Consider the following 9,559-nt stretch of genomic DNA (forward strand, 5'->3'; position numbering starts at 1 on the left):
ATGAATCTTTTCAAATCTACTTTTCCTATTAATGGTACCTAATGCCTGAGATAGAATCACAAATTGGGAGGAATCTGGGCCTATTACTGTGCTAAACTTCTGCGCAAAAACAAAGAAATAAACAAAAACTGAAAAAGAAAGGGAGAGAGAGAGAGAGAATTTATTAGTCTGTGTTCCTGAAAAGGCCAGGGCCCAGTTCACTTAAACTATGGCTACATCCAAGGCTTCAAATGATAGCCAGGAATTTCCCTACCTCCCCTCTTAGCTCCACCTTCCTCTTGGTTGGCGTCACTTTCAGACAGCTTCTGAAGCTTCTGGGCTTACCTCTTCTCAGACTAAAGTCCTATAGAAAAGAGAGTTCCTTTCTCTGAGTGAAGAGTCAGTGTTCCAGGATGGTGTCAGCATCAGTCTGGAGCACACTCAAATTAGGATAATTAAAAAATAATTTATTTTCATGTTTTATTTACAAAAGCTGATTCTTAGCACTTCCTCCCAAGTCTGTGTTCAGTGATTTCACACTAGTAGCTTACAATGGGCCACGATGGGAATATTTACACTAAGCAATTGGCAAATGCTACAAATTAAGGCTCTTTCCCTCCCCCCCACCCAACCCTGGCCATTTACTAGCACACCACTGAACTATTTGCAAAAGTGTAGGAAAGGTGTAAAGTTCTTGCAAGGACCCAGGACTAATAGCAGCAGAGGTCCAAAGGAACCAGGGGAGAGACTTTAACCAGACTCCAGAAGGAGAGAAGAGCAGTGACCTTTAATTAAGGGACATGGGCAGTCTGAAGGGGGTATCACAGGAAAGGAGCTGAAAGATAAATATCCTGACCACTTTCTGCACCAAAGTGGGCGACAATGTTTTATAGATTCTGGAAAGAAAAAGTGAAAATGACATAATCAATTCTTAATTAATATTATGAGGATGTGGAGTATTAGCTTCCAATTTATTTGCCTAATGCTAAAATGTCCAGTGCTAACTTTGGAAAGTCCCCATGCTTTTCTTGCTGGAAACTCCCATGGCCAGACAGTTCAGAGAGCCAGTCTCATTCTCTCACATGGACTTCCTGTGTCTACTGGTTTCAGATTCACTTTTATATACAAGCCTGAGAATTGCCATTGAACTAAGAATTTAGTATGTGAAAAATGGTGTTTCAAAACAGCAGAGGAAAAGATAAAGGGTTCAATAAATAACATTGGGACAATGGTCTAGTCATTTGGAAAATATAATAAAATTATTTCCCTATCTCATACCAAGATCATATGTTTCTGATCTTGGCAGGACAGAAAGCCTTAAGTAAAATAAGAAAAGCAAAAACCATAAAGTAATGACTAGGTAGGAAATATTTGCATATGCAGATAGATATGGATACTACATAGATATTTATATAGGTATTTATCAAACAAAATATATATAAAGAGCTTCTAAAGATAAAATGTAAAACGGCTGGGGTGCCTGACTGGCTCAGGGTCTTAATCTCAGGGTCATGAGTTCAAGCCCCACATTGTGAGTGGAGCCTAGTGAGAATAAAATTTAAAAATTAAATAAATAGGCAAACAGTCCAATAGAAAAGAGCGGGAAAGAGTATAAAAAAGCAATCCTAAGAATAGATGTCCAATTTCCTTAGTAGTTAATTATGGAAATAAGAATCCACTTTACACCTATTTGCTTTGCAAAAACTAAGGATTTGTTATATCAAATGTTATGTCAAATGTGTGTGTGTGTGTGTGTGTGTGTGTGTGTGTGTGTGTGTCAAGGCATAAGGAAATGGATACCCACTCACTGCCAGAGGGAGTATAAACTATTATGACCACTTCAGCAACAATTTGACAGTACTTTTAAAATTAAAATGTGTATATCCTGGGGTACCTTCTGGCTCAGTCGGTACAGCATGATCTCAGCGTCATGAGTTTAAGTCCCCATGTTGGGCATGGAACTTACTTAAAAAAATTATAAAAAAATAAATAGGACGGTGACTTTCTGCCGGCTGCTGGGCGGGAGCGGCCCGTAGGCGCTGAGGCTGCCCCGGGGCGCCAGGCGTCTAGGGGTGCGGACCTCACCCACCGGAGAGAAGATTACGCACACCGGCCAGGTTTATGATGATAAGGACTATAGGAAAATTCGATTTGTAGGTCGAAAGAAAGAGGTGAATGAAAACTTTGTCATTGATTTCATTGCTGAGCAGCCTGTGAGTGGAGCTGACAGTCCTGTGGTCGCGTGTGATAGCGGCGGGGGGCGGGGTGCTTTTGCCACCCGGAACTGTACATAAACCTGGACAAAGAAACAAAAACCAGGACGTGCGGCTATTGTGGACGGCAGTTCAGACAGCAGCAGATCACTAGGGCGGCCGAGCTCTGCACTCGTCTCCGCGTTAACACTGGAGCAGCCAAGGGCCTAGTGCTGTGCGCCGCCGTCTGAATAAAGGGCGTTGTGACCCAGGGGGAAAAAAAAGAAAGAAAGAAACTGCGCACTTCAGTGGTTTTTTATATATTCATAGAGGTGTGCAACCATGACCACTATGTAATTTTAGAACATTTTCATCACCCCAAAAAGAAATATCCATCACCTACCCTCCCCCAACCCTAGGCAACCACATATCTAGTTTCTATCTCTTAGATTCCTTTTCCTGGACATTTCATACACATAGAATCATACTATATATATATATATATATATATATATATATTTTTTTTTTTTTTTGGTGTGTGTGACTGGCTTTATTCATTTAGCATAATGTTTTTAAGGTTCATCTATGTTGTAACATATATCAGCACTCTGTTCCTTTTTATATATTTTATTATATGGATATACCACATTTTTTAATTCATTATCCATTAATAGACCTTTAGATTATTTTTACCTTTTGGCCACTGTAATTAATGCTGTCCTGAACATTTGTATACATGTTTTTGTGTGGACATGTTTTTGTTTCCCTTGGGTATATACCTAGGAGTGAAATTGCTGGGTCATAAGATCATATGATAACCGTCTGTTTAATATTGTGAGCTGACATAGTGTTTTTCAAAACAACTGCACCATTTTACATTCCCAACACATTACTGTTCTATTGGTCTATTGTTTCCTTTTTTGAAAACCACCTCAAAAAAAGTTTATGTGTATATTTGTGTGTGTGTGTGTGTGTGTGTGTGTGTGTGTGTGTGTGTGTACGTGTACAAAGATCAAAAGAGCAAAATCCTAGTTGAGTATCAGGTTGGGAAGTCCCCCTGGGCTAAGGAGAAGAGAGAGTAACTAGAACCTGCCAGAGTCATTGGCAAAGCAGTCTGAAAAGTCAAGGGGGATGGCCCAAGACAATCAAGGTTAACACAAGTCCAGAAAGGCTCTCCAGCTGCTGGATGGAGGAGACGGCTTGGAGCCAGGAATCCTGTTTTTCTGATTTGTTTGGAACTCTACAAGATATTGAATCAAGACAGCCCTGAACATAAGGAAGATTATTACAAATAGGGTCCAGTTTCAGGAGAAAGGGCCTTCTGAGGATCACACCCAGGTGCAAGGGCTGATGGAGCCAGTTTTGACAACCTACCAGCCAGAGTTCAAGACCAGGCTAGACCAGGCTCTAGACCTGCATTCTGAGCTGCAAATACTGGGCATAGTAGATGTGTCCCTATGGTGAGTCAGGTATGACGGGACCTGGGTGGCTCTCAAGCATGCTAGCTCTGGAGACCATTTCCTGACTGCCTAGTAGAGAGGGTTACTTTAATAGACCGGGCCACAGCCTTTCTGGGACCTGAAAGATATGGCAATATTATAATCAGCACACAGGAGTGGGAGGGCTGCAGCAGGCGGAGGCTGGTAGTATATAGCATAGGAATGACAAGTTCCAAAGAACTTTCACACACTCTAGCTCATTCGTTCCCAACCTGGTGGGCTGGCTTGCCCAAGGACTGTAATTATCCCAAAATATCTCGACACATTTCTAAATTGCCATTTATAACATAGTTTTTACAACTCTTTTCTAAACCTACAGTTAAGACATAACTGAGAAAGTCGGCTCCCCAGAATGGGAGCCCCTCACAATAATATTCATTAAATAATTATCCAACATTTCTTTTTTTTTTTTTTTTTTTTTTCTTTTAATTTATTTTTGGGACAGAGAGAGACAGAGCATGAACGGGGGAGGGGCAGAGAGAGAGGGAGACACAGAATCAGAAACAGGCTCCAGGCTCCGAGCCATCAGCCCAGAGCCTGACGCGGGGCTCGAACTCACGGACCGCGAGATCGTGACCTGACTGAAGTCGGACGCTTAGCCGACTGCGCCACCCAGGCGCCCCCCAACATTTCTAAATGTAAAATGCATTAAATAATCTTTTATCAATAAAAATTATTTACTTAAGCTTAATTTGCTCTTTTATTTCCACTAGCCAATGTAAAGTTAAATGTCCTGGGAAAAAAAGTCTGCACAACGAATCCTACTTTTCTGTGCTTCTTGTTCTCTCCATAGTTTCCTTTTGTGATTTTTTTTTTTTTTTTTTTTGGAACCAGACCACTTTGCTAAAGTATATTAAAGAGATTAAAATGTAGATAAGAAGATAAATCACTTGCCTCTAGTAAATAGCACAAAGGCCATCCATTCTATTCAATCCAGAAGTTTAGTTGATAAGGCTGCTTCATATATGCATTCTATTCAAAAGCATTTAGAATTCAAAAGCATTCTAAAGGAGATTAATCTGAATTGTGAGGAGATGTTTGGTTTTCTTCTCTTTAAATTCCACTCAAGGGCACTGTTTATTTTAATAGGGCCAGGCAAATTTTACAGATGTAAAATTATAAGAAGTTTTATGTGAAAAATTCAGGTTAGCAGACACCACATTCTAATGTAGTCAGCAATGATTTGTGGCTCATACAGGCACCTAGGGCAGCTGCCAGGCTGGCTTGACCCTTAATCCAGCTCTGCCGGAAGTATTCACATTTTCATTTGGCACGAGAGTGGGGCACCAGGGTGGCTCAGTCAGTTAAGAGTCCAACTTGGGCTCAGGTCATGATCTCAAGGTCTGTGATTTCGAGCCCATTTTGTGTCGGGCTGTGTGCTGACAGCTCAGAGCCTGGAGCCTGCTCCGGATTCTGTCTCCCTCTCTCTCTGTCCCTCCCCAGCTCATGCTCTGTCTCTCTCTCTCTCTCAAAATTAAACATTAAAAATTTTTTAAACAAAAAACAAAAGAACTTCAGTTGACACAGCCTCTTGAAGTAATGGATTCTGTATTTTAATGGATGCTATATAAAGAGCTATTTTTGTTGTTGTTGTTGGGAAGATTGTTAGGCTTCAGGAATGTTACCTGTTTCTATTTTTTTCCGGATTTGAGAAAATAATGAATGATTATTCCTCATGAGTTTAAGACTTCCACTTTTTTTTTTTTTTGCAAATGGAATCTTTTTCATTTTTACCACCATACATAATTCTCTCTGCCCTTGATCATTTTTAATGTCCTCTGCTGGATCTTTTCTAGAGCTATTGTATCTTTGAAAAGCAGAGACCAGAGCCCCATGAAATATTCATCATATAAAGTATTCCAGGACCAGGCGCTTCTTCAATTAGTCACCTCTCTTCTCTACAACAATCCCCAGACCTATTTCAATCATTTCCCCTGACACATCTCCCAGACCTGTACTTGCCAGAGACTGAACCTCATTGGAGAATCCATGGCTGGTCCCTCCATCTCCACATGAACTCAATGCAACCGAAACAAAACCCACCCTTGAGACCATAAACTTTCCTCCATCAAATATTAGAGTTTGAGAATGTGCCAGACATTGTGCTAAGTATGTAGAGGTAGGCATGGAGGTGGTTTCAAATATTAGTAAGCAGTAGCCCTTAAGAAACATACAGTCTCACAGGAGAGACATACAAATTAAAAATTATATATCTAGGGGCTCAGTCGGTAGAGCATGCGACTCTTGATCTTGGGGTCATGAACTCAAGCCCCACATTGGACTGACAGCTTACTTTATTTATTTATTTATTAACTTATTATTTTTAATGTTTATTTATTTTTGAGAAGGGGGGCAGATAGAGAGGGGGACAGAGGATCCAAAGTGGGCTCCTAGCTGACAGCAGAGAGCCTGATGCCGGGCTTTAACTCACCAACCATGAGATGATGACCGGAGCCAAAGTCGGACACAACCGACTGACCCACCCAGGTGCCCCAATATAATTTTTGTAAGCTTAAAAAAGCAAGTAAGCCACCTGGGTGGTTCAGTCGGTTAATGCCCTGACTTTGGCTCAGATCATGATCTCACAGTTTGTAAGTCTGAGCCCAAGTCTGGCTCTGTGCTGACAGCTCAGAGCCTGGAACCTGCTTCGGATTCTCTGTCTCCCTCTCTCTCTGCCCCTCTCCTGCTTGTTCTCTCTCTCTCTCTCTCTCTCTCTTGCTCTCTCTGTCTCTCAAAAATAAATAAACATTTAAATATATATATTTAAAAAAATTATATATCTAGGGGCACCTGGTTGGCTCACTCAGTTAATGTCTGACTTTTACTTTTGGTTCAGGTCATGATCTCACAGTTTTGTGGGTTCAAGTTTTGTGCTGGCAGCTCAGAGCCTGCTTGGGATTGTCTCTCTCTCTGCCCCACCCCCATACTCATACTGTCTCTGTCTCTCTCAAAATAAATCAAAAAACTTAAAAAAAGTTTTTAATTAAAAAAATTATATCTCTATATGTAAATGTTATGGGGTTCAAGTCACCTCTAGGAAGTTGTGCTCCTTTCCTATCGCTGCTATGACAGATTACCACACATTTAGTGGCTTAATTCAACACAAATGCGTTCTCTTTCTGTCTCTCTCTCTCTCTATTTTTTTAAATTTTATTTAAATCCAAGCTAATTAACATATAGTGTAGTACTGGTCTCAGGAGTAGAATTTAGTGATTCATCACTTACATATGACACCCAGTGCTCATCCCAACAAGTGTCCTCCTTAATGCCCATCACACATTTACCCCACCACTCCCCCACCTACCTCCCCTCCAGCAACCCTCAGTTTGTTCTCTGTATTTAAGAGTCTCTTACGTGGCACAAAAACAGACACTCAGATCAATGGAACAGAACAGAGAACCCAGAAATGGACCCACAAATGTATGGCCAACTCATCTTTGACAAAGCAGGAAAGAATATCCAATGGAATAAAGACAGTCTCTTCAGCAAGTGTTGCTGGGAAAACTGGACAGTGACATGCAGAAAAATAAACCTGGACCACTTCTTACACTGTACACAAAAAATACGTACACAAAAAATCAAAATGGATAAAAGACTTAAATGTAAGACAGGAAGCAATCAAAATGCTAGACAAGAAAGCAGGCAGAAACCTTTTTGACCTTGGCTGCAGCAACTTCTTACTCAACATGTCTCTAGAGGCAAGGGAAACAAAAGCAAAAATAAACTATTGGGACCTCATCAAAATAGAAAGCTTCTGCACAGCAAAGGAAACAATCAACAAAACTAAAAGGCAACCGACGGAATGGAATATCAGATAAAGGGGTTAGTATCTAAAATCTATAAAGAACTTATCAAACTAGGGGTGCCTGGGTGGCTCAGTCGGTTGGGTGTCCGACTTCAGCTCAGGTCATGCTCTCACGGTTCGTGAGTTCGAGCCCCGCGTTGGGCTCTGTGCTGACAGCTTGGAGCCTGGAGCCTGCGTCGGATTCTGTGTCTTCCTCTCTCTCTCTGCCCCTCCCCCACTCATGCTCTGTCTCTCTCTCTCTCTCTCAAAAATAAATAAACATTAAAAAATTAAAAAAAAAAAAAAGAACTTATCAAACTCAACACCCAAAAAAAAATAATAATCCACTAAAGAAATGACAAAAGACATGAATAGACACTTCTCCAAAGAAGACATCCAGATGGCCAACCAACACATGAAAAAATGCTCATCATCAGGGAAATACAAATCAAAACCACAATGAGATACTACTCACACCTGTCAGAATGGCTAACATTAACAACTCAGGCAACAACAGACATTGGTGAGGATGCGGAGAAAGAGGATCTCTTTTGCACTGCTGATGGGAATGCAAACTGGTGCAGCTACTCTGGAAAACAGTATGGAAGTTCCTCAAAATATTAAAAATAGAAGTACCCTATGACCCAGCAATTGCACTACTAGGTATTTATCCAAGGGATACAGATATGCTGTTTCAAAGGTGCACATGCACCCCAATGTTTATAGCAGCACTATCAATAATAGCCAAAGTATGGAAAGAGCCCAAATGTCCATCGATGAATGAATGGATAAAGAAGATGTGGTATATATATACACGTATATATATGTGTATATATATATACGTGTGTATATATATACATATATACACACACATATGTATATGTGTATATATACACGTATATATGTATATATATATGTGTGTATATATATGTATATATACATATGTGTGTGTGTGTATATATGTATATATATACACATATATATATACATATATACGTGTATATATATACATATATATACATATATACACACATATATATGTATATATACATACACACATTATATGTATACACATATATATATATAATATCTAATATAAAATATATATAATATATATTTACATATATAATGGAGTATTACTTGGCAATCAAAAAGAATGAAATCTTTCCATTTGCAAGATAATAATAAGGGTATTATGCTAAGTGAAATTAGAAAGACAAATATCATATGACTTTACTCATATGAGAAATTTAAGATACAAAACAGATGAACATAAGGGAAGGGAAGCAAAAATAACATAAAAATAGAGAGGGGGGACAAAACATAAGAGACCCTTAAATATAGAGAACAGAGGGCTGCTGGAGGGGTTATGGGAGGGGGGGGATGGGCTAAATGGGTAAGGGGAATTAAGGAATAACTAACTTGGATATAAATTAAAAAATAAATAAATTATTTTTAAAAAAGAAACTAAAAAAAGTCTCTTATGGTTTGCCTCCCTCTCTGTTTTAATTTTTTCCTTCCCTTCCTCTGTGTTCATCTGTTTTGTTTCTTAAGTTCCACATATGAGTGAAATCATATGATACTTATCTTTCTCTGACTGACTTATTTCACTTAGTATAATACACTCTAGTTCCACCCATGTTATTGCAAATGGCAAGATTGTATTCTTTTTGATCATAGAGTAATATTCCATTATATATATATATATATATATATATATATATATATATACCACATCTTTATCCATTTGTCAGTTGATGGATATCTGGGCTCTTTCCATAATTGGACTATTGTTGGTAGTGCTGCTATAAACATTGGGGTGCATGTGCCCCTTCATATCAGCACTCCTGTGTCCTTTGGATAAATGTAGTACAATTAAATATCTAGTAGGACTGGGTCATAGGGTAGTTCTGTTTTTAATCTTTTGAGGAACATCCATACTGTTTTCCAGAGTGGCTGCACCACAAACGTGTTCTCTTATAGTTCTGGAGGTCAGAAGTCAGAAATGAGTCATTAGGACTAAAATTAAGGCATTGACAAGACTGGTTCTTTCTGGATACTCTGCAGGTAATTCCTATCTCTTCCATCTTTTAAAGGCTGCCAAG

At 39.4% G+C, this 9,559-nt stretch overlaps 1 pseudogene; it reads left to right on the top strand.

The window, feature by feature from the left end:
• The first annotated feature begins 1,970 nt into the window (after positions 1-1,970).
• On the top strand, positions 1,971-2,646 carry LOC131514540 (NADH dehydrogenase [ubiquinone] iron-sulfur protein 6, mitochondrial-like; annotated as a pseudogene).
• The last annotated feature ends 6,913 nt before the right edge of the window (positions 2,647-9,559 follow it).

Source organism: Neofelis nebulosa, chromosome 6 (genome assembly GCF_028018385.1).
Source record: "Neofelis nebulosa isolate mNeoNeb1 chromosome 6, mNeoNeb1.pri, whole genome shotgun sequence".
NCBI lineage: Eukaryota > Metazoa > Chordata > Mammalia > Carnivora > Felidae > Neofelis > Neofelis nebulosa.